Genomic DNA, 25,423 nt, shown 5'->3' with positions numbered 1-25,423 from the left:
GTACTATAAATACCTTTACAATGAACTATGTGCTTAATATGGTTAAGATGGAAAACTTTATGTTAAGTATATTTTACCTCTATTTTTTAAATTGAAAAAATAAAAAGGACAGAGAAAGAATAAAGTTAGTCAATAATAATAATAATAATAATAATAATAATAATAATAAATAATAATAATAATAAAGGTTGGTTATTAGGTCTTAAGGAGTAAGTCACAAATACTCCACCAAGAACTTCCAAAACAATCAGACAGCATCATCCCATGTGTGCGAGGACCCGATGTGGAAGGATGCAAAGAGTGGTGCCCTGCTGTTCTTTGTCTGCACATTAGATTGAAAACTACAAACACTATGCAACATTTGAATCAAGACTCCTGACAGCAAAACAGGCCATACAAGTGTTTCAAAGTTGGTTTTTGTTTGTTTCTTTTTTTGATGTAGCTCTTGCTGTCCTGGAACTTGCTCTGTAGACCAGGCTGGCCTCAAACTCAAGAGGTTCACCTGCCTCTGCCTCCCAAGTGCTAGGATTAAAGGCATTTGCCACCACTGCCCAGCTAAATGTTTCACTTTTGGGGGGGGGGGGTGGGTTGAGACAGGGTTTCTCCATGGAGCTCTGGCTGTCCTGAAATTCTCTGTAGACCAGGCTTTCCTCAAACTCAGAGATCCACCTGCCTCTGCCTCCCAAGTGCTGGGATTAAAGGTGTGCACCACCAGCCCGGCAAATGTTCCACTTTTTAACTAACTATACTAGCTTATGTTTGTTCTCCATTGCTAGTAGCACAGCACCACAAGTTTTGGAAATTTGTTTTGGTTCACTGTCCTGGCCCAAATAGAGGACTTGTACCTATGATTGCCTTTTCGGTAGCAGAGTTCCTCAGCAGTGCTGAGCATCACAGGACACGAGTGAGTCAGTTAGTGACCACACAAATGCATGTCAAGTCTTTCTTATAAAGCTACCAGTATTTAATTAAGGGGGCCAACTCTGAGGTTTACCAAAAACTCCACTTCTAAAGAACTAAGTTTCTCCTTTTTTAAGATAAGTATCAAGTTCCAAAATGAGTTTCTGAAGACAAAGTCCATATCTGATATTCAAATCACAGCAATTTGTGTGTCCAAAGAATGTCCAGACTAAATGACTAGTTTGTAAAATGAAATGACAAATTCAAAAACTAACCTTTGTGGGTTTTTTGAAAACATATTTACTGAGCTGTAAACCATAGACCACTCAACTCACAAATGTAAAGTGGTGGGCTTAGAGAGCTGGGAACGTATGTAACAGAGGGTTGTACAGACGGGATCTCAGTGTGTCCTGTGGCATCTGGCTCACTTCACTCATTATCATGCTTCCCAGCTCATCTGGTACACGATGTCAAATCTTCCGTTCTTTTCACTCCTGCACAGACTCCTTGAATACAGGTGTGACACTTTGTTCATCCATCCACCCACTGACAGACACCAGCGGCCACTAACGTCTACCTATCATCAACATGGGCAGTTAAGTGTATGTTTTCAATTCCTTTGGGCATGTACCCAGAAAAGGAACTGCCAAATCTCACTGTTAATCTGTTTAATCTTGGCAACAATCAGAAAGCTACTCTCTATAGTAGCCTGACTATTATACCCTGGCCAGCAACATAAGCAGCCCAATATCTCTACATTGTCACAAACACTATTTTTTTAATGATTTTTTTTTCTTATTTTTTAAATCACAACCATTTGGATAGGTGCAAAATAGCCCATCGTAACTACAGCTGTGCTTTATAGATTTCCATAATGAGCCGTGATCTGAGCATCTTTTCATGTGTTATTGGCCTTTTGCTTATCGTTTTCTCGGGAGAATTATCCCCCAAATTCTTTGTCTATTTTAACTGTTATTTAGTCGGTGCATGGGGAGCTTTATATTTTCTGGGTATTAACCTCTCTCCAGAGGTGCAAGCTTTACAATTTTATCCTTTCTGTATGCTGTATTTACTATTTATTTTTATCCATTATGATTTTTTTTTCTCTCTCTCTTCCCCTCTAAGATGTAGCCTAGGCTTGGCCTTAGGATTTTAATCTTCCTGCCTCAACTTTCTATGTGCTGGGATTACAGGTGTGCACCACAAAGTGTGGTCATCAAGAACCATCTGCTAATAAGACTATTTTTTTTCGTAACTGAGTTGACTTGGCAACTTTGTCCGTGGATATGCAGGAGAGTTACCTTAGACTGGTGGTCAAGCTGCTACAGTAATCAACAGTGATATTCACCAAACAGTTCTACCTGTCTCAAGTATCAGTAAGACTCTATTTCCCTACTGTTGCAGTGAAATTAGGTGTGCTATGTGTTCTGTATTAGAGAGGCCATGTAGGCTGAATTAGGACAGGCCACCTGGGCCACTGCAAAGAGAAGTAAAAGTGATATGTGTCCCTTCTACTTAGATTTAAGTAGACTCTTAGATTTAAGAGTCTCAATATAAGTTTTTATTATTTTTATATCATTAACACCATGTATAGATGAGGGTGATGTCTGGTGGTAGCTGCATTCTCAGCCTGAATCCAAAAACAAGACAAAGCACAGCCGAGTTCTAGCCAATCTGTGACATCTAAAATGAGCAAGAATTGCTGTTTGAGGCCATTGAGATTTCTGAAGTTGCTTATAAAAACTATCATAAAACCTTAAAGAGATGTGTCCCTTGTCCTGGACACTTGGGGCCAGAGACATTTCAGATGTCTTCAGATTTGGGGGGTCTGCATACATATAATCATGAGATATCTCAGAGCTGGGGCTCCATTCTAGGCATGGAATCCATGAAGGTTTCATGCACTTTTAAAACACTCTAAAGGTAATATAGGGCTTTTGCCATTAGCCCATTACATAAAGGCAGATGTGGGGTTTTCCACTGTGGCTTAGGAATGCCATATGCTGTGTGAGGCAGTGGTTGAGTGTTAGGGAAAAGTGTATCTGGAAAAGAACTCAGCATGGCAGAGGCACAGAAAGACTGGGAGGGATGCAGTAAGGAAAAGCAGAGTGGACATGGGACGGAGCAGTCTGAGAACAGACAGGCAGGACCCATGCATCAAGCAGTTTGATTTCCATACATAGGAACTGAGAAACCTCCACACTGGGGCAGGCTAGGGTGCTAACCAGAACCGAAGACAAGATTTATATGTGAGTGGCTGGCAGTTCCTGTCTAACACCAACTCTAGATGCCTGAACTCATGCCCTGATAAGAAACCAAAAATATCCAAATACTCTCTTTACTGGAAAACCAAATGGTCCCAAAAAAGGACCTTCAGACACTGATATCCGAGGGACACTGAGGGAAATGTCCGACAGCCTTACAGTGTCCCTAAACAAGGCCTGCAGTGAGTTCTCTAGTACCTCAGACTTAAGCATGAAAGGCAGACAAGGATCACCAGATGTTCAAAAGGGCTCAACAACAACAACAAAAAGGGTCACATCAAGCAAAGCAAATATTAGTGGGAACTCAATCAGAAAATCCTAGCACAGTAAAGATTTTTAGAATATAAGTTAGTGTTATGGATAAGGAAGGAATAGAATTATATCTATAAGAGCTGGAGAGATGGTTCAGAGGTTAAGCTGGCTGTTCTTCCAAAGGTCCTGAGTTCAATTCCCAGCAACCACATGGTGGCTCACAACCATCTGTAGTGAGATCTGGTGCCCTCTTCTGGCCTGCTGGCTCACATACAGACAGACTACTGTATAAATAATAAATAAATCTTTATAAACAAAAAAGAGAGAATTGTATCTATAAGCTGTAAATAGGATAATACAAACAAAAATGCTAATGAAATATTAAAACTAATGCTAAATTTAAAGGTTTTGGAGTTAAAGTTGATGTAATTATCAACAAAGTTAAAAAACAAGGAGAAACACCTACCAGAATGGCTAAGATCAAAAATTCAAGTGACAGCACATGTTGGCAAGGATGTGGAGAAAGGGGAACACTCCTCGATTGCTGGTGGGAGTGCAAACTTGTACAACCAGTTTGGAAATCAATCTGTCCCTTTCTCAGAAAATTGGGAATAGAGCTACCTCAGGACTCCGTTATACCATTGCTGGGCATGTACTGGAAAGATGCTCCACCACACAGGGACATTTGCTCAGCTACGTCCACAGCAGCTTCATTTGCAATAGCGAGAATCTGGAAACAACCTAGATGTCCCTCAACCAAAGAATGGATAGAGAAACTCTGGCACATTTACACAATACACAATGAAATACTACTCAGCTATTAAAAACAAGGAGATCTGCTGAGCACACACCTTTAATCCCAACACTTGGGAGGCACAGGCAGGAGGATCGCTGTGAATTTGAGGTCAGCCTGGTCTACAAAGCGAGTCCAGGACAGCCAAGACTAACACAGAGAAACCCTGTCACAAAAAAACCAAAACAAACAAACAAACACTCCCCCCCAAAACAAAAAACAAACCAAAAAAAAAAAAAAAAGGAACAAGGAAATCTTGAAATTTGCAGGCAAATGGATAGAACTAGAAATGATCATCCTGAGTGAGGTAACTCAAGACCCACAAAGACACGCATGGTATAATCTCACTTATAAGTGGATATTAGCCCGACATAGATGTCCTCTGAGAGACTCCACCCAGCAGGACTCTGGGCAGAGCACTGAGAGTTGTATGGAAGAGTAGAGGGAATGGAAGGACCCAGAAGCTCAGGGGCTCCACAGAGGGACAATGAGGCCTACAGATCTGGACTGGGGAGTGGGGGAGGCACAGCGCTGCACACACTGTAGCATCAACCAAGGACAACGCATACAGAGAATCTAGACCTCCTGTTCAGATGTGGCAAATGGACAGCTCAGTCTCCACGCTTGTGGAGGTAGTGGGGCTGCCTATGACATGAACCCTGGTGCCCAGGATGTGATCACTGCCCCTTGGCAGGCCGGCCGTGTAGGCACACTGAGGAAAGGGATGCAGGCTCTCCAGATGAGACCTGATAGTCTGTGGTCAGATAGGGGGGAGCAGGGCTCCCCCTCTCAAAGGTCTATAGGAGGGGAATAGGGCAGAAGAGGGAGAAGGTGGGAATGGGAAGATACAGGCGAGAGGGTAACAATCGGAGTGTAAGAGGAATAAATTATAATTAATAAATAAATAAAAACAAAACAGAGAAACAAAGAAGGAACTGAGGCATAGTTTCTGAATGACAAGAGTTTCAGAAGCACCACACTCGGAAAGCAAAGCCCATGTGACAAGTCAGAGGTGCAAGCAGACAGGAAAGGCTCCTGACATGTGGCACAGGGTTAGCCAAGCAGACTCAGAGGGCTGGCCACACTTCCCAGGCCTGCTTTCTGATTCTGAGAAGCTGTGTTCTACCTACCTGTCTGAGCCACCCAAACAACTGGAGGCTGACAAGGGACACTTTCAGTTGTGTTCTGATATCACACAACTTTATGACCTACGTAATTATTCTCAGGGAGTAGCAAAGCTAAGCTAATAAACCATGAAAAAGAAAACCTGAGACCACATCTTGTCCAGGAAACAGGACTCCACATGGGAAATCAGCTTTGGGAGTAGAACTAGAAAATTCCTATCCACAGAAGAGCAAGAGTAATAGGTACCAGGAAGCAGAGAGTCACTTTAGACTCATTAAACAAATTCTTACATCAATAAATATACAGATAGCTTATGAAGAAAATCAAACATGTTAGCAAATTCTATGAAAAAGTCTAACTAAAATGTTAGCAAACACAACAATAAAAAAATAAAAGGAAGTTTCATTCTAAAAATGCAATATATTCAATATTAGAAAATCTAGCCCAGTACCAGAGAAACTAAGAATATCATCATCTCTACAGACACTGAAAAAGACAGGATTCAGCGCAAATTTATGTAACAATCACTCAGAGATAAGAATTGAGGGATAACTGTCTGATATACACAAACTGGCCTCAAAGCCATCAGCTATACGTGATGGTTAAAATGCTGGAAATTCTCTAATATGCAGAAAGCCCACTGTCATCTAACTATCAGGCAGGGCAGTGGCTCACGGCTCCAAGACATGCTAAGGACATGGAGGTTTTAATCAAAAGAACAAGAACTGAAAAAGAACTAAAGTTATTTCTTGCAAAGGATACAAGCGATGTAATTATAAATAATATTAAAACTCAAAAGAATGAATGAAAAATCCAACCAAGAGTCAGAAAAATGGAACTGTCAAACAATAGCACAAAAGCCGGGCGTGGTGGTGCACGCCTTTAATCCCAGCACTGGGGAGGCAGAGGCAGGCGGATCGCTGTGAGTTCGAGGCCAGCCTGGTCTAAAAAGCAAGTCCAGGACAGCCAAGGCTACACAGAGAGACCCTGTCTCGAAAAACCAAAAAAAAAAAAAAAAAAAAAAAAAAAAAAAAAACCAATAGCACAAGGTAAATAAAACCCATTAATTTCAAAATGTGCTGGTGGTCGGGGTGGGGTGTTCCTGTCACTCAATCCCTGAAGCAGAGCAACTAGATAAACCTGCACCACCAACCACCATAAACCTGCAAGCCACCAGCACCATAAACAAAGCATAAAATGTACAAGTTTTTTAAAAGTAGGATACAAGATCTGACGTGTTCAAAGTACACTATACACAAAGTAAGAGTTAAAAGGCAAGCTGGATAAGTAAACAGATAAGAGACAATGCCACTCACACAACGCATGGCTAAGATCTCTAACATTTAATGAAACACTACACTTTTCTTAAAGCCAAAAAGAAGAACAAGAAAAGGAGAAAAATAAGCAAAACATAAGGAAAGATAGAAAAAAAAAACCCTGCAAAAGTCTCATAAACATTTGGAAAGACATTTAATTTCCCTGTAATTAGAGAAATGAAAACTAACCTATATTTAATGTAGCATTTCTACATTAGTGAAACTGGTATCTGGCAGTGAGTGCACTCTTGTCAAGAATGTAGAGAAACAAGCCTTCTCCACATTACTGGTGGGGAAACAAAAATCACCACATGAGTAGAGGGGATGTGGCAGTGACTAGCAAAGTAAACTCACACCTACTCTGCCCTAGAATTCTCACAGGTAAAACCATCTATGCTGCCACTGGTACCGCACTGGCTGGACACTTTTGGGCAGCCAACAGTGGAATAAAACCAGCTATAAACAACAAGAGGTGTCATCAAAATGCAATCTTTGCTATCTCACTTGATCAAAGCTATTAGAAATGATCAACAAAGTACTTTGAAAAGATGATTAGATGTGTTTTTCCTTCCTTGCTCTGACACTTTGCTATTAGCTGGTACGGTGGCCCACACCTTTAATCCCAGCACTTGGGAGGCAGAGGCAGGTGGATTTCTCTGAGTTTGAGGACAGCCTGGTTGGTCTACATAGTGAGTTCCAGGATGGTCAGAGCTCTATAGTGAAGCCCTAAACACACACACAACAGTAGCTGCTATCTGCTTTGTTATTAACTTACAACGTAAAGAAACTACAGAAATGGGGTTGGGGAACAGCTCAGTTACCAACGCCTTTGCCACACAGCTTGAAGACCTGAGTTTGATTCCCAGAACTCAGGTAAAAGGTTGGGCACAGCGGTACACACTTGCAATCCCAACACTAGTGGGTTGTGGACAGGTGGATCCCTATGGCAAGCTAACCAAACTCTAGTTCCAGGACAGTGAATGATCCAAGAAAAAAGAGAGAGGGGGCAGGGGAAGAAAGGTAAAAATGCACACAAATGAATATGCACGCGCGCATGCACACACACACACTATAATTTCCAAGCATACAAAGGGGGAGAATTATGTGAACCTTTTGTGATATAATAATATTTTTGCTGTATATGGTTTTCCTAGTTTTTCCCTTTTATTTTTTTTTTTTTTCATTTGTCTGTGTCTGTTGGAGAGAGTGTGTGCACATGAATGCAGGTGCTCTCAGAGACCAGAGGAGGACATCAGATGTCCTGAAGGTAGAGTAAGAAGAGCTGTGAGCCACTCAGGACTCAATTTCAGTCCTCTTGGAAGAGTGCTCTCTGGAAGAGCCACCTCTCCAGCCCTTTGTAATATATTTTAAATCTCATAATTTTCCTTGAATTCTAAGATCTAGGTAGCAAATGTTCATAATAACTGAATCTTAATAACAGAAACTAGCAATGCATGTCATAAATTATAATTTTCAGTTTAAAAACAAATTTAATCCCAAACTCTCAGTGCTGCCACCAATGTCAAGAAATCAGTGACTAGACAGCTCTGAAAGACCTGCAAGAAAATCACCCCCATACCATTCAAAACAACTAACAGAACGTAATTCATGCCTGATTTTTAATTTAGCTCTTAAATTATCTTTTGCTTTTTTTCAGTAAGTACTCAGAATCACAATCTTGAGCTCCACTCTGAAGCATGCAGCCTCTCAAGCACACAGAATTCGCTTCCAAACTGACCATTTCTTATCATCTGAAAATAGGCAGTAGTTGTTTTGCTTACCAGAGGCTTTTAAGCTAAAGCAGAAATATCACTTATCATTAGAAATTAAGCTAAAATCATGTTAAGCAAAGTAAGTCAGTCTCAAAACGATAAATATCTGGTGTCTTATATGCAGAACCTAGTCCTAAAATTACACATGATGGATATATTTAAATGCTTGTGTAAACCAGTGAACACACTAGACAGGGGGGTGGGAAATAGGAGAGGACATACCTGAAAGACTGTGGACACCTGTAAGAGGACTGAGCAGGGTGCGGGGGACAGTAAAGTGTGCACACCTGTAAGAGGACTGAGCAGGGCGCGGGGGACAACAAAGTGTGCACACCTATAAGAAGAAGCCAGAATGGAACCCATCATTTTCTCTGCTAAACTAAGAAAATTAATAAAAGACAGAATTAAACTTAAGCGTGTGGCATATTTATGCAAAACTAATAAACAGAAATAAAGGCTTAAGGTTAACAAGTTACAGGTACATGACTTGTGTAAATAAGACACTAAACTATGGTAATACTTGTTTTAACCTATTTTACAAGTATGATGTTTTAAAAATTAGACTTTCCAAATAAATGATTTCTTTAAGAATTAAATAACTCAGCCAGGTGGTGGTGGCACTTGCTTTCAATCCCAACACTTGAGAGGCACAGGCAAGGGTTGTTGTGAGTTGTTGTCCAGTCTGGTTTACATAGGGAGTTCTGGGGCATCCAGGGCCACATGGTATACTGAGAATTTGCATTCTGGCTTACAAATGTGTACTGTTAGTGCACTTTTTAATACCCAGGACCGTCTCAAACAAGAGGACTCAACCAAAGCCCTGAGTTTCCCAGGGGCTTCTTGTGCCTGCCCTGGGGTCTCAACATCCCTGGAGTGGAGCAGCCTGGCCTACACCACAGAGCATACCCACGGTGGTGGTAAGTTGCGGGACAGCAAAAAACATGCTGAACAACTGTAGTTTAACAGCATCAACACTCTGAAACCACACTGAAGCGGTGGATGAAGGAAATGAAATTTTTATGAACTTTTCCCAGCCAGCCACAGCCAGTTCTGGGCAGTCCCCCTCTCTAAACCAGGGATCACTCTGACCCTAAAAATCTCAACAGGATTCATAACAAGTTAGTGGAGAAGAAATGACCCCTAGCTCCCAGGAACATAAACATCTGCAAGGTGGAAGAGCATGGCGACATGTTCTTCAAGTCTAGTTAACTGAGCACTCGTGGGCTACTTGGTAACTACTCCAGTCTACACCAAATTATTCATTTCTCAAACAGTTTTTCAAAAAGGATCTTTCATAATTTGCTGATTGCATAACATTTAATTTCAAAGCTAAAGACGGCAGCAACAACTTCGTGCTTCAGAACTGTGACTCACTGGGGCACACGTCAGTACCACGATGAGCACGCTGGAGGGGAGAAGCCACGAGGAGCGAGTCAACGGTCAGATGCAAACAGCTGTCACTAACTTAAGAAATGTCTGGGTGAGTTATTTTTGCAGACTTGGACTGACCTTTTATTCAAAACCATCCTTTATTAAATTAAATTACAATTTTAAATTATTTAATAAATTTAATAAATTATTTTATTTAATTCACAAATTAGACCAAAAAGTTTATAAATGAACTTTTTATTAACTTTAACTACATGGAAATTACCATAATTTATACTCAATTACCATTCTATGTAGTAGATTCACTGTAATGAGGTTGACAGTGTTTCATTTTACTGCAGAGAATACGAATAAGCAAGAGAACGAAGTGCTACGACATGATACCAAGCAGCAAACACATGCAGGGGTGAGGGGCATGGCATCGGGGCTCACACGTGCAGGGGTGAGGGGCATGGCATCGGGGCTCACATGCGCAGAGGTGAGGGGCATGGCATCGGGGCTCACACGTGCAGGGGTGAGGGGCATGGCATCAGGGCTCATTCGTGCAGGGGTGAGGGGCATGGCATCAGGGCTCACACGTGCAGGGGTGAGGGCCATGGCATTGGGGCTCACACATGCAGGGGTGAGGGGCATGGCATCGGGGCTCTTGGCTGCTGCACCAAGAGCAACATCACCCAGAGTCACAAAGCATGCTCTCTGACAGTCACCTCCTGAACAGGTCTGGAGAACACAAGTTCCCATCTTATTTTAGCTTTGGTATTGTCTTTTTGAATTATCTCAAAATGTATAGCATCTTTGGAAATATTAAATATGATCTGAGATCTGAAGTATCAGGTAACAGTGGACACAGCACCAGCAGACACTGACAATACTGAAGGCTTGGCTGCCAACTACCGCTGTCCTGCCATTGGGTTTTAAAACACTCTGGGTTGTGGTTTGGTTAAAATGTGTTTCCTCTCATCTTGAAAAAGGCATCCACTAGACCTGGCCCCATCTTGCATTTCTAGCTCGTCTGCAATGGCTGGCTGCTGTATTAGGGAGGACACTGAGGCTGGTGTGGGAGAATGTGTAAGTTTGGAAGATGAGGAGAAAAGAATCAGTCTCCAAGAAACTAAATATGTCTAACTACTGTGCCTTATGAGAGATACTGTTTTCTAAAACATTTCTGTCTGAAAGGGTCCACAGCCACAGACTAAGGCACTGGTCTAGCTCACACGCCACTTTCAGCAACACCTGGGGACGCCTGGAGGAAGTTCCCTGCACTTGGGACTACGCTACCCCAATGTTCTCCTGCACTATTTTTGAAGCTGTACAGGGCAAGGTAACGAATAAACATGATACTATCTGAGAAATGTGTTGTTTTATTAGACCATCACAGTCTTTCCGCCTCTCCTAAGAGATATCAGGTGCATTGTAAGTGTAAGACTTGGTAAAAAGATTAAATTAGTTCCCATAGAACTGAGTCATGGACTGGAGAGATGGCTCAGCTTTTGTTAAAGCCTAGCTCACAGTCAAAAATATAAATGAAGACAGTCCCCAAATTTAAGGCACAAATACCGAAACAGTAAGAAACACTGCACTGAATTATGCTTCATTGTAATTTCATTCTTTCAAAATTAAACTATAGACACTGACATGTTAGAAACAGTAACCCAATAAAGTAGCAAGTGCTATCTGGCTTCCTCCCTGCTTGGTCTGGGAAGGACACTTTATAGTGCTATACTATCATGTCTTTTACCTACTCAAGAATACAATGCCCAGTCAATCAAACTGATCAACCTATGTTCATACAAAAATTACAATTTTGGGTGTTTTGGGAGCTAACTATGCTGGAAAGTGGTCATGTTCTGTGCCCTCACCTCAGGATCAGTGCGAGCTTCCCCGAGGAAGGTGCACTAAGAGACCCCTCCCCCAGGATGCTTCCTGTAAGCGAATGAGATAAGCCTGTAAGCCACAGAAAGAATGTGTGCATAAGGAGCCCACTTATTGAAATTTTGCCATTCATTATAAAGCTGTTGAGAGTCAGAAGGAAGAGGGAACCATTGAAGGGTTTTTAGGGAAGTGATGAAGCCATCCTCAGCCACTGGTCTCACACAGTTAGTCCATGGCCATCCTGGATGCCACTGTCCCTCTCTCCTGAGAATCTCAGCCCCTGCCACGTCAGTCAGGGCAGATGTGTGTTAGTGTTACTTTAAAAAGGGTCCTTTTGTTCTCTAAATGGTGCTGGGTCTGAATGCAATGCCCCTGGGCTGTTACCACCACGACCAGCCATAGAATAAAGCCATGCTGAGAGTAGCAGAAGAAACAACAGAAGAGTGCTGCACGGGGAGCTGCTGAAGGCATCACCTAAGAGCCCAAACTCTTGGATTTCAAGTACTGCGAGACAGTACATGCGGATGCAGTGCTTAGTGCCGGCTCTGTCTGCTCAAGAGGACATGCGGCTAGTTGCCTGAACCCACAACCAGAGAGAAAGCCAGGGAAACTCAGTGCAGAGGATGGATGCCAGTCATGTGCAATTTCAGGCTGCAGAAGAAGGGTTCTAAGAACAGTCACGAAGGTTATAAAGAACAATGGAAAGGAGGGCTGCAGGGAGGGAGTAGCCAGGGGTCCCCTTGCACTGAGCGAAAGCAGTGATGCTGGGCTTCACAACCCAAAGATCACCCACCTAGTCTATAAACGGGAGAGGCTGGGGCAGGAAAGTAGAGAAAATAAAGATACTCTTTAGACAAGTGCTTACAGATAACAGAGACTTAGAAAGGCAAGAAAAAAAACCCCTAGAAACAGGCATAGAATTCAGTAAAGATTTTTGTTGTTGTTCATTTTTGTTTGCTTGCTTTGCTTTATTCGGTAATGGTGGGAAGTGTGCTGGAATATCTGGAACCAAGTGGAAGGGAGACAGCATGTTCACAGCACAGGCCGGGATTTGTGGAAGGGATGCTACCCAGAACACAAGTGAGGCCTCTCCCAGATGGAGGTAGGTTTGCAGATTGCAGTAAAGCGTGTTACTTCCCAATGGCCACCTGAGAAGTGGGGACGGGGGCAGGAGAATACCAAGTTTAAGTCACGGTGGAAGTGGAAGTACTATTTCAATCAGGAAGCAAGGTAGGCCTGGGACAACCCAGGTGAGCGCACAGGCAGATGTCCAACATCCCACAGCTGGGTGTTGAATTACTCACTCCGTAGTGTTTCCCGTGGGTTGTGGGCAGAACAACAGAACCAAGAGTTTTGCACACACAGAAGAGACACTGCAAAGATGAAGAACTGACTCTTTTGGCAACCCTCTACATTCATGCAACCCTCCTACTCTACAAACAGCACTTTGGGTATATTTAAGAAAGTTTAAAAGTTGGCGTTCTCAAGTTAAGAAACTTAGTGACAGAGAGAAACCTTAGTGAGAGTAATATGGAGGTAAGCATTTCGTAATAGTAAAACAGAAAATCAAATCACTGGGCTCATGGTGGTAAGAGGAAGATGAACTTAACAGAGACATCAAATACATGCAAACCTGATGCATTTGTGCACTTTCTTGAAGCAATGGGGACTGAACCTAGTGCCTTGCAAATGAAGGACAATGCTGAGCTACACTACACCTTCAGCCCACTCACAAAGTTTAAATCCAATCATTAACTTTTGATTTTTTAAAAGATTTGTTTATTTATTATTATGTATACAGAGCTTTGCCTGAATGTGCACCTGGACGCCAGGAGAGGGCATCAGATCACATTATAGATGGTTGTGAGGCATCATTTGGTTGATGGGACTTGAACTCAGGACCTTTGGAGGAGCAGTCAGTGTCAACAACCTCTGAGCCATCTCTCTAGCTTAACTTTTTATTCAACAAGCAGTGTTAATTGTACCTGGGGGAAGAATTTATTGAATGAATAAACAGAATGACTTGGCTGGTGCTTAGGGGAGAACTGAAAATTTTAATAAAAAACTTAAAAGGGGAAGATGGAATATGAAGGTATACCCTACAAAGTCCCAATAGGATTAGCCTCTCCAAGGGAAGGGAAATGAATGTGGAAAGTGCAGTCTACTGTCTAGCAGCACTTCCCGTACCACAGAGCAGTGACAAAAACGCCAAAAGTAGCCTGTGGTCCCTCTTCACCAGGGTGACAGGCATCAGATTGGTGTGGCCTTTCTTTTCACAGAACACCAACTCTGCCAAGTAAGTCACAGTCTATGAGCCCAAGGTTAGGCCCCTTCTCTCTTTACAGTACTCTGTGCCACCCAGGAAACAGAGCCTAGACTTAGAGACAAATACAACGCTGGGCAGTACTGCTATCTAAAATAATCCATTCTTCAAGCTCAAACTTTGTAAAATGAAGAAAAAATGTTGTTGTAAAAATACTCTTTCATAAGAATATTTTCATTTAAATAAAATTCTAACAGTAAAAATATAATTCTTCAATGAATCTGGCCTAGAATGCAGAAGTATTTTTATACATGAAAATTTGACTTGGAGCTGGGAAGGGTAGCACACATCTATAATCACAGCACTAAGGGGAGCAGAGGCAGGTGGATCTCTATGAGTTCAAGGCCAGCCTGGTCTACAAAGTGAGCCCAGGACAGCCAAAACTACACAGAGAAACCCTGTCTCAAAAAAAAAAAAAAAAAAAAAAGACTTGTTGCCCTCTAAAAGAAGAGGCAAGACTTGGTGTGTGATCACTACAGACAGCTGACTGCACCGCAGCATACAGTAGGCAGAGGACAGGGTTACCTACACTGTACTGGGTGCTGCCCTCATCAGTCACACTGGTCCTAAATTCCTTGTCTCGCTCCTTTGAAGCCCGTCTGGAGCTGAAGGAAAAGTGTGAACACTGTATTCAAGATGGAGCAGAGATGCTGGTATAAATTACCAGGTACTGCCTAGTTGCTGGGATTTCTCTGAAACCTCAAGACACTGTGACAGTACAGCAGTGGAGGAGAACCGGCAGACATGGGCCACTGTGGCTGCTGCAACAGTAAGACTTACAACTCATGGACTTCTTCCAGAGCAAAGAAAGTAAGCCAGACATTTCAGATACTCAAAGAAGAAACTACTGCTATAGCCCATGTAGGTAGAACAAGCTGCTGGAAGGGACCTGGGGTCAATGGAGTAACAGGAATCACTCAAGCGTATGGAAAGGCAGAGGGAGAAAGGGGAGCGTGAAAGCTGGAGCACTTCCTCAGATCCCGCACTACTGAGAGCTGCACACCCGAGGCAGCTCACATGCTGCCCTAGGGAAACCAAGCCCTTGACCCAAGCAACGAGGAGTCCTGGAGAGTTCACATACAGCAGGAATGCTGCTGCTTTACAGTCCTATTAAGGGACAATCCAAGCTGCATGGAGTCCATTTTCTGAGCCTCCTTTATCTCCAATTGTGACGCCAGTAACTGGTACCTACATTGCATCTGAGGCCACCAGGAGCTTGAAATTCCCTTGGATGATCATCTTCCCAGACCTAGTACAGCAGCAATACAGTTACATTCCTAAGAAATATGGAAAGACACGGGCTTTCTGTAGAGATGCATTTCTTTACCAGGCTACTTGACTATTGTGTTCCTTTTGATAGTTGCTTTGGATTCATTGATTTTTGCTGCCGAAGACAGAAGCTGGGGCTCATCATGATAAACATGTAAGGCACTGAGCTGCGTCTCTAGAAGGTCTGATTCGTCAATAACAATTTTTGAGCAGTAGAGCTAAAGGTCCCAGGATACAGCATTTTCTGTAAGCTATCCCCTAAAGTGTTTTCCAAAGGGAGAGAGAGAGATAGAGATAGAGATAGAGATAGAGATAGAGAGAGAGAGAGAGAGAGAGAGAGAGAGAGAAGGGGGTAAGGGGGGAGGGAGAGAGGTTAAAAAAACTAATATGGGGCTTTTGTGAATTAGAGACCTGCCCCACCTTCAAAGATTCAGAGTCAACATTTTTTTAAATAATAGTAATAATAGTTCAGATGCTCAGCACAGTTGAGACCCAATGTTAAACTACTCTTGGTTCCTAATGTGAATCCTATAGTCCTGCCATCTAAAATTCCCCTCAAAATGGAGCCCACTCCTACTGTAAGCAAGACTTATACAGTGTATTTCTCATTAGCATTTAAAATATACAGATAAACAAAGAAAAAGCCTGACTTTGAGTTGAACTGATGTCTACTTAGTTTTTAATTAACATGAGTGAAAGAAAACTAATTTTATTTTTAAAATTCTAATAAATCTTCACTTTCAAATGATAGTTTCTCTCCTGAAATGTGAATCAGAAGCTTTTTAAGATTTTGTGTAGAAAGGGTGTGTGTGTATCTGTATGTGTGTGTGTCTGTGTCTGTGTGTGTGTATGCCCACACGTGGTAGAATATGTAGGAATTTCAAAATAAAATTCAGGCATCTTGGTAATGATATTTAGTTTGATATTGCTGCACATAAAAAGAAATGTTAATTTATAAACATAATAGGAAACAAGCTACCTTACACTTTTCCTTTGTAACTTAAAATACATCCCTAATGATATATTTCTTCTCCTCAATAGGTTAGCCTCATTTTCCCAACTGTAATACCCAAGCAGTTAAAATAGATAAACTTTATGCTTATTGAGAAAGGGCTCCATGTAAAAATCTGATTAAAAATTAAGGACTTAGCTGGGCACAACAGTGCATGCCTGTAATCCCAGCACTCAGGGAAGCAGAGGCAAGTGGATCTGAGTTCGAGGCCAGCCTGCTGGTCCTCAACAAATCAAGTCCAGGACAGCCAAGGTTACACAGAGAGACTCTGACTCAAGAAAAAAGTTAAGGGCTTGTTATCTCAATATAGCTTTTCACATATAGTTTGACACAGAAAAATACTAAGCAGATAAACCAAGTGACAAAAATAAAACTAAAAGACAAACAAACAAACAAAAACAAATAGCTTTCATGTTGAGAAAGCTTCACCATAATTAGCCCATAATTAAGGGACTGCTTCTTTCTGAAAACTTCTGCATAGCTACTAAATGGGAAAATCATATTTACTATCCCACTGCAGCATCACTGCTAGCTGCCCAAAGACTGTGATTCTGGGTGCTGCAGTGCTGCTCGCCCTCCTCAAAGCATATGCTTCTTGTGGAATCACACCCTTTCACTGTGCACAACAGAACACACCCTCCACACATCGGAAGGCTTAGCATGCAGAGAAGCCTTCCAGAACTTAGGATTTCAGTCCAAATTAACTTACCCAATTGAGACGGCTGAGATCCAAGACAAAGGCTGCCCCTCCTAAGACAGCAGGAAGACTTTAGCACTAGAGATCATGCCAAGTATTTTTCAAGCATGCTTCTCCTACTATAAACACTAAAATAAAGATTTAAGTATCCCCACTCACTACTCCTGAGCCTGAGCCAAGTTGTATCTCCATAATATGAGCTGCTATGGCAACGGGAAGAAAATGAACCAATTATCTATGCTTGTTCTTAGATTACTAGCTGTCATTAACAAAGAAATTGGAACTAACCCGAACTTTATTTATGGAATGTTCTGGTTATCAATTTTCTAATATTCTTTTCTTTCCAACTCCTGCTTTTTCAAATAAGCACAGTCTCACAGTCTTTCTTTCTTTCTCTCTTTCTTTTACAGCTTTATAAAAGTGTTCCAGGGAGATCGGCAAATCATTACAAAAACCCAGAAGGTTCCTGGGACTTCGAGGGCCTGAGAAGAAAGGACTGTCTGGTGCTATGTGACCCTGGAGCCACCATTCAGGGCCACTGCACTACTTCTCTCAAGAAATGCTCAGTTACTAACACTGTAGAAAATAATGGTAGTATAAGAAGGTGCTGCCACAGGCCATATGTATGAGGAAAGACAGCTTCCTAAGAACTGCTTTCAAAGCAGACTTCTAAATCAACTTAATATGCAAGGTAAAAAGTGTCCAGTTTTCTTGCTGTAAATTAGTGCCTTCCTGGTTTTAAAACTGTTTCAAATGCTATAATGAAAATATTATGTTACAAATTCTCAGCATATACCCATTTTAAAATCTGCATGTTCTTTCATGTTGACATGATAAATGCTTAAAAACAAAACAAAACCATTCGTTAAGCTGTATTTTAAATTTACTTCACAAACTAAAGTCACTGGGGAAAGCACTAAGTTTTCAATGAGTGTACCTTTCTTTACCTGCTCTGATAGTATCTGGGCAAACATGAGCTGGGTGTTGACACGGGCTCTTCCTTTCACCATAGTCTCACTAGTCATAAAAAAGTAGCTTTTAGAAACCACAAGTGATTAGTGTAATCTACTTCAAGGTTACAGACTAGAAAAAATGACAATGTTACCACCTCACAAGGAATCCCAACTCAAACGGAATCTATCTCGACTCATCTACATTGTAGCACTCTGGCTTACTGTCTTCTCCATTACATTGTATTTCACTGGCTTGATAACTGGTACTCTACCTTTTCAAACAGGACCCTCCTTATCTTATTTCCCCGGGTATCTAGCAAGTATCTGACACCCAGCAAAGTTTCATAAATAATAATGTATTTTAAACATACCAAAATTATACATTTTATTTATACAAAATACAATATAACATTTCAGTGTGATCTTAAAAGTGAAGCTTAACTATGGCCTCAAAGTATGCCTTAAAACAACACTAATTTGCTTCTAAAACATTATTCAGTTTTCAAAAAAATTGTGCAAGATTTTAGCAACAGGCCCTTTCTAGTTCACCTGTGGCCTATTCATAAATCAATCCTTCCCATATCCGAGGAACAAACAGACACTGGTCTGTCATCCATTTACGGTTTTTTGAGACCGGGCTTCTTTGTGTAGCCCTAGCAGTCCCGGAACTCTCTCTCTGTCTGTAGACCAGGCTAGCTTTAAACTCAGAGATCCACCTGCCTCTGCCTCATGTGCTTAGTGTGCACCACACCATGTCTGCTTACAGGCCTATCTTTTGAGTGTCTAAAAACTCTGACCTAACAGTATTCACTAGTGTCTACTTTTTTCCCCCAGTTTTACATAAAGCCAGGCATGTTTTAGCCATTCATAAAGCAAATACTTCACGGGGTAGCAAAGGTTACCAACTTCACAAAGCTTGCCACACAGCCAAAGGAGCCACATCGTTACAACGGCACAGCAAATAAATGACTTGAACACCTAAACACAAGGGACTTCTCCTCTTATCTAACAAGGCAAAGGCCTTACCTGCACCTCACTGTGAAAACAGTGTCCCAAAGGCTAAGCTTCCTTTCAGAACACCTGACTTAAGAATCAGAAGACTATTATCTCATAGACGTATCACACAAAAATTAAAGATTAAACATATGACTAGCCTACTATTAATAGTAAAACTATGTTAAGTATCCAACTCTAACAATTTGCTTAATTGCTCAAATACACAATGGACTATGTAAGTATTTTAAATGTTCAAATATATGTTTTGCTTTACAGATTATTGCTTTGTATTACAAGTAACTTTGATTCTGATTCTTACATAACATTTTCACAGTAGAATCTAACTAGATTTTTCTAAGTGCAGAAAAGTCAATAACAGCAGGCTTATATCTGTATGTCTTCCTCCCTCTCCCCTACCTCTCCTTAAAACTTAAAATGGTCACCAATTTCATGTACACGTTTATCAGTTAGACTAAAAAAAAAAATACTCAGGAAGAAATTTATATGTAAATTCTCTGTGTTCTGCAGCTTCCATTCCTGCTGCTCACCCAGGGATTCCTGAACTCTCATGTTACACAGATCCCTGCAAGTGTCCCAGTGCACAGGCACGCACATGAACACCTGTGCACTGCAACAGTAGGGTGAGGAATACACTACCACAGGAACTGAATTTCCCATATTTAAAGACTTCTATACTTATATGATGACAATTTGTAAATTTTTAAGTGGATGAGTGTAGTTTAACACTGCACAGTGGTAGAGATACAGCAGACATTGTGTCACTGTCACGGTACTCATGTCTGTGGTTACACTGCAGGGCCCAAACACTTCAACAGGGGACCGACCATAGGAAGCCACAGGTCCCTAACACCCCCAGTCACTGCAGCACAACCCAGACACATTTCTTGGGACAATATGACACAGGCACTGCAAATAGCTCATGGTCACTGTAGAGAGCCATGTGCAGATGTAAACTAGATGCCTTTCATCTCTTGTCAATTCTTAGAAAAAATATAAGCGAAGAATGGAATTCGTTTCCAGAATGAACTGATTAAAGGATGGCCATAGTTGTTCTTTGTAGATTATCTACTTAAGTAATATAAAGTACACAACCTGAAGCTGTACAGGCAGGGTAATGCAGGTGAGCGAAAGTACCAAACTAGAGCTAATGGTTAAAAATAACTCTCAGATGCTACGTTTCAGCTATTTATTATTGGTCAGGGATAATAAATACCAGGGGTTAGGAAGTAATGAGTTAAAAACCAAAACACCACCATTGTTAAAATTGCTTCAGGGACCTGGAGATGACAGATCCTTTTACCCATCCCTCTAGTCTTTATATGATTTGTAAACAAAACCAAAAAAAGGAAGGAGAAAAACAGCAACATCAAGGGCACACTGAGAGAAGCAAATTAGCAATATATCAAAATGAAAACTAAAACCAGAAAGTTCTGAGCCAGTGAGATGGCTCAGTCCCTATAGGCACTGGCCACAAAAGCCTGTTGATTTTCCAGGTCACAGAGAACCCATGTCTGCCTGTGAGTGGTCTTCTGACTGCCACACTCATGTCACAGCATGCATACCCATATACATTATGCATAAACACATAGAATAACAACAAATCTAGGAAGTTTTTACACATAATTTCCACCACAGAAAACTGAAATTCAAAAAGAAGAAGAGTAAGGTCTCAAATTTCTTTGAGCCAGGCTCTTGGGTAATGGGCTTTCTCAGCTGGGCTATGTCTCGATCTGTGCCAAAATGACCACTTCTTGGAAGCAGCCTGCATATAGGCGACTTTACAAATGATTGATAGGTACATCATTCCCAGTCTTTCTTGTATCAGAATCGACAAAAGTGATTAAATAAAGGGACAGAAAATAACATCTTCTTCTGTGCCAGGTAAGTAGAGGTTAGGCTTGAAGTGGCAACAAGACAACCTAGACGCAAGCTGGGCTTTGGTTGTAGCCCCGACTACGCTACATCAAGGAGGAAGCAATGCGCTGCAGCAGCGCGGACCTCAACTGTGCACACCTGTCCTCACAGTTCTTCTGCTGAGCCTGGCACCGCTTCAGTATTGGCCTGATCCTCACCACAACTGTGAGGCTGGTTCAGTTAATGCCTGGTCCTCATAGCCTAACCTGCCAAAAGTTAAGGCATTTGCCAACAGCCTACTAAGTGACCCATGAGAGATTCAGACTTAAGTCACTGGGACCCTGAGTCTGTGGTCTTAATCATTATGCCATGACCCAAATCAAAACAACAACAAAATTAATCACCCTGGGGGGAAAATGTTAAGTTCAATTGAGGGTTTGCAAGCAGAGCAGACTAAGGTTCACTGCACATTTGTTAGGCGCCCCCCCCATCTCTTCATGCTACATTCATTCTCTTTGCTTAGATTTAATGCTGGCTTTTTATTTAAAAAGAAAAGTCAATCAACTGAAGGCTAAAGAGAGGAATAAAAATCTCCCAGCGGCTGGGTTGGGCTTTAAGCAACCACTGTCCTAACAGCATGTGACTGTTCAGTTACAAATGTCAAAAATCTTTGCTCCAATTAGCATCTCAATTAAGTTATGCTGGGATTTGAACGCCTCTATTAAACGCTATCAGAACCATCCTAAAGAGAAATAGAGGGAGGGTTACAAAAGGGTAAAAGTTCAAATAAATCCATGCCATTCACGGGAACATGCAAATGGACATCTACCCAGCGCACCAACTTTAGGTTAGCTGAAGAACACCTAAATAGAACCAGAGTGCAGTTCTAACATTTTAATCGATTTTTCTTTATAATGCATACTTATTTAAATGCCTTGCAAATGGTAACTGCAAAAACTAAACTGTTCACCTTGGAGAATACTATAAGAGATGCAGCCTTCACATGAGGTCTCTACGGAAAGATGGTGTGAAGGAACAACAGTTCTCTTCAGAGTTCAACAAGAAACTTATTTTTGACTTGATCATACTCGCATCTCCCGTCTTCTGACCTTTGATTCTCTGGCCTCTTCATCTTATAAGGTCTGCCAAAATACTGACTACAATGTAACTAGTGCTTACTACAGTATAAACAAAGAACAGGAAAAATAATAGCCTGTTGAGAAATTCACTTTCTTCTTCTAGTCGAACACATTAGAGATTTTTGAAAGTACACGGACCATCCTGCCTACCATAAAACACTCAAACTTTTAGAGTACAACGAGATACGCTCTAATAATTTCTAGGTACGGCTTGGAATCAATGGCATCGTTCCCCAACCCCCAATCATTTGAGGTTATGTATCCCGTAGTAATTAAATTCAAAAGTGTTACGTTTCCTGTTTTCTGTTTATAAGGCATTTACTCTCTTCCTTTCACAGTGATTATTTTTTAAAATATTTTTGCCGGCATAAAAAGCAATTTATGGGAAACTTAACTCCCTCCCAGGTGATGCAGAGAGGACCTGAGGAAGACAGCCTCACAACCTCCCCAAACTGCTTACTGCCTTTGGGGTGACCTGTCCCTGATTAGGCCACCTGGCCACTTCCTCTAGGCTCAAACACACACACATGACTCCAGTCCTAATGTACACACCAAATGAAACCGGCCACTGAATACATGCCACCTTAGACCCTACTGCGCCTACAACTCTACAGGAAACCAGGTACTGCGTGTGTACACAGTAGAAGACACTGGTCGGGCAAAGGACATTAACACCAGATACTCTGTAACACTTTATGACACTGGATACTCTGTATACAAAGATCCTGCAAACACAGCCACACACAATGCTAGATACTATGTGTACACATCTCATCGCCCCCGCGATACCTTGCACAGTGCAGCGGTGCGGTGGCACAGGCCGGCGTGGATACGGATTAAAGGACACACGGGTACTACTGCGTGCATACTGCCCATGACACCGAGTTGCTACACACAAACCACACAGGGCAGTCAGTTCCACGGACACACACCACCAACGACAAAGTTCCGCGGGCACACCGCAAAAGCCCCCTCGGCTCGGCCCGGGGAACACCGCATGAGGGGGAGACAGTGCAATTCAAAGTTCGGGCCACAGGCAGCATCCCCATGAGCTTCTCCCCCTTCCCCCCGCGAGTTCTGCGTGGGCACAAGGCGGCTGATCCCGCAGGACTGCCGAGAAGGACCTGTTGAGGCAGCTGAGGCCTCGCAACGCGCCCGCCCGCCAGCCCCCTCGGAGAGCGACGGACACCGGCCTCGGGTCTCGAGAACGATTCGCTCGCTTCCATCGCTCCCCCCTCCGTCCCCCGCCACGGGTTCCGCGCAAAGGGCCCTCGGGCCTGGCCGGGCGGCAGGCGCGGGGAGCCGGCGGGAGGAGCTCACAAGACTCCGCGGCTTGCCGGCGCCGAGCAGGCCGCGCGCGCTCGCGGGTCCCTCCGCGGCCTTCACCTGAGCCTGCGCTCCACGCCGCAGCCCGAGTAGGGAAGGAAAAAAATGTGCGGGGCCGAGGGAGCGCGCCCACCTCGCAGGCCTTCCCGGCCCGGGGCAGGTCCCCCCGAGGCCACCGCCAGCCGCTCGCCCGCCCGGGAGGCCGCGGCCCCGGCAGCAGCCACTGCACAGGCCGCGCCACGGCCACGGACGCCTCCGCCCGCCCCGCCGCCGCCAACGCCGCCGAGCTTTCCCCACCATTATGCTCCGCTCCGCCGCCGCCGCCGCCGCCGCCGCCGCCGCCGCGCCCGGCCCCCTCCCTCCGGAGCCGCCTCCTTCCCGCCGCCCGGCGCCTCTCGGGCCTCAGCCGGCGACGGGCGCTGGGGGGCGGGCGGGAGCTGGGGGGGGGGGGGACGCAGGCCGCCGCCTCCTCCTCCTCCTCCTCCTCCCTCCTCCCCGGCTCTTCCCTCCCCCCCCCCCCGCCCCACCAGCTCGCTGGCTCAGCGCGGAGGGCTCGGGGCTCGAGGGGCGCCATGTTGGCGGCGGCTTTCTGCCACAGGGAAAAAAAAAAAAAAGCCTCGGCGCGCGCCGGGACGAAGCCGGAGGAAGGCGCTGCCCGGGCTGCCGGGGCGTCGCGCGCCGGCTGGAGGCCCCGGGGCCACCGCGCGCGCCCGCCCGCCCGCTCACCGCGTCTTCCTCAGCCCGACGGCGGCGCGGGGCCTGCGGGGCTGCAGAGGACGCCCGTGGTGGAGAGGTTGGAGGGGGGGAGTGGGAGGAAGAGTTGGCATCCTCCCCCCCCCCCGCACCGCCGCCGCCACCACCACCACCACAAAGCGGCGGTTCACTCGGTGCGGCTCGGCGGCTCGCGGCCTCCGCCTCCTCCTCCTCCTCCTCCTCCTCGGGGTTCATTGTGTGCGCTCGAGTGTCCCCCCCCCCGCGTGGGCCCTGGGCCGAGCCGCGCACCGTGGGGCGGTGGGGGGGGGGGTTGCTCTAGCGGCAGGCGCGGGACTCGCACGGCCGGCCGCCGGCGCTGCCTCCCCCGCCCCGAAGGCTCCCGGGGAGCGCGCCGCATCCGCACCCGGCTCCTACCTTTCCCGGGCGGCCGGCCTTCCGCGCCTGTCCTGGAGAAATCGGCTTCAGCATGTTCTAAAGGGCCCGCACGCGAGCTCCATTACCAACACACGCGTGCAGGCTTGCGTACGTGCCGGCGCGCGCTGCAGCCGAGCACCGAGGCGCGAGGGGTACTAGCATTGTTAGGATCCAGCCAAGCCCCGCGGGCTGCGACGCGGCTCGCGGGGTGGACCCGCTCCACACTTGGGCTTGGCTCTCAATGGCTCTGTTGTTGGACAGGCACTCGCCCGTGCACTTGACCCGAGTGGGTAAGATAGTATTCCCCCCCCGCCCCGCCTCTTTCCAGCCGTGTGCTTTAAAAAAAAAAAAAAAAGAGTTGCAGAAACACCCAAGTTCCTCATCCCGTCTATGCACTAAAGAGACATTTAGAAAGAATGGACCACCCATTATCAATCTGGTTAGAACATTACAAATTGCTGCGAGACGTGGGTTATCCTTTCAGTGAGTAATTCTAGATCTAATCAGAGAAGATCCCTTAAGCTATATGGCTTAAAACGTCTTCGGGGAAAATTTGCAGAGATAAAAGCACATACAGATGTCATGCATTGCCCTAATAACCTTTGCCTGCTAGGCGTTTTCAAAGGAAACCCTGTTAGCCAAAATTGTCTGCCCCTACTCTCATTGGATATATGTGCCTGAAAATCTTTGGAGACTCCCCTAGAAATCTAGGGTTCTGCCCAGGCGTGGTGGCGCATGCTTTTAATCCTAGCGCTCGGGAGGCAGAGGCAGGTGGATTGCTGTGAGTCTGAGGCCAGCATGGTCTACAAAGCAAGTCCAGGACCTCCAAGGCTACACAGAGAAACCCTGTCTCAAAAAACAAAAAAACATGGTCTTTTGAACAGTCAACAGCCCTGCCACTGATATCCGAATCTCAGAGAGTAGTGTCTAGATCTTTTGTTGCTTGTGTTTGTTTCTGGCTTTTTTTTTCCACTTCAAGGATCATGAAATATTTATAATTCATTTAAATAATAAAATACATC

At 44.1% G+C, this 25,423-nt stretch overlaps 1 protein-coding gene across 12 annotated transcripts in view; it reads right to left on the bottom strand.

Moving 5' to 3' along the window:
• Nucleotides 1-24,666, bottom strand: part of ZMYND11 (zinc finger MYND-type containing 11) — an 85,422-nt gene extending 60,756 nt beyond the window's left edge. For 6 of the 12 annotated variants that reach the window (XM_084782774.1, XM_084782775.1, XM_084782785.1 and 3 more), the window contains exon 1: nt 23,571-23,732. The gene's annotated coding sequence lies outside the window, so the exon portion shown is untranslated. Of the gene's footprint in view, nt 1-23,406; nt 23,535-23,570; nt 23,733-23,999; nt 24,147-24,401 lie in introns of those variants that run through there. The other 6 variants (XM_084782782.1, XM_084782783.1, XM_084782779.1 and 3 more) reach the window with 6 other exon arrangements.
• Nucleotides 24,667-25,423: the final 757 nt, after the last annotated feature.

This window comes from Acomys minous (genome assembly GCF_964271855.1).
Source record: "Acomys minous genome assembly, chromosome: 5".
In the NCBI taxonomy this organism is placed as follows: Eukaryota; Metazoa; Chordata; class Mammalia; order Rodentia; family Muridae; genus Acomys; species Acomys minous.
The sequence above is the reverse complement of the archived record's forward strand: the minus strand, read 5'-3'. Positions and strand labels throughout refer to the sequence as shown.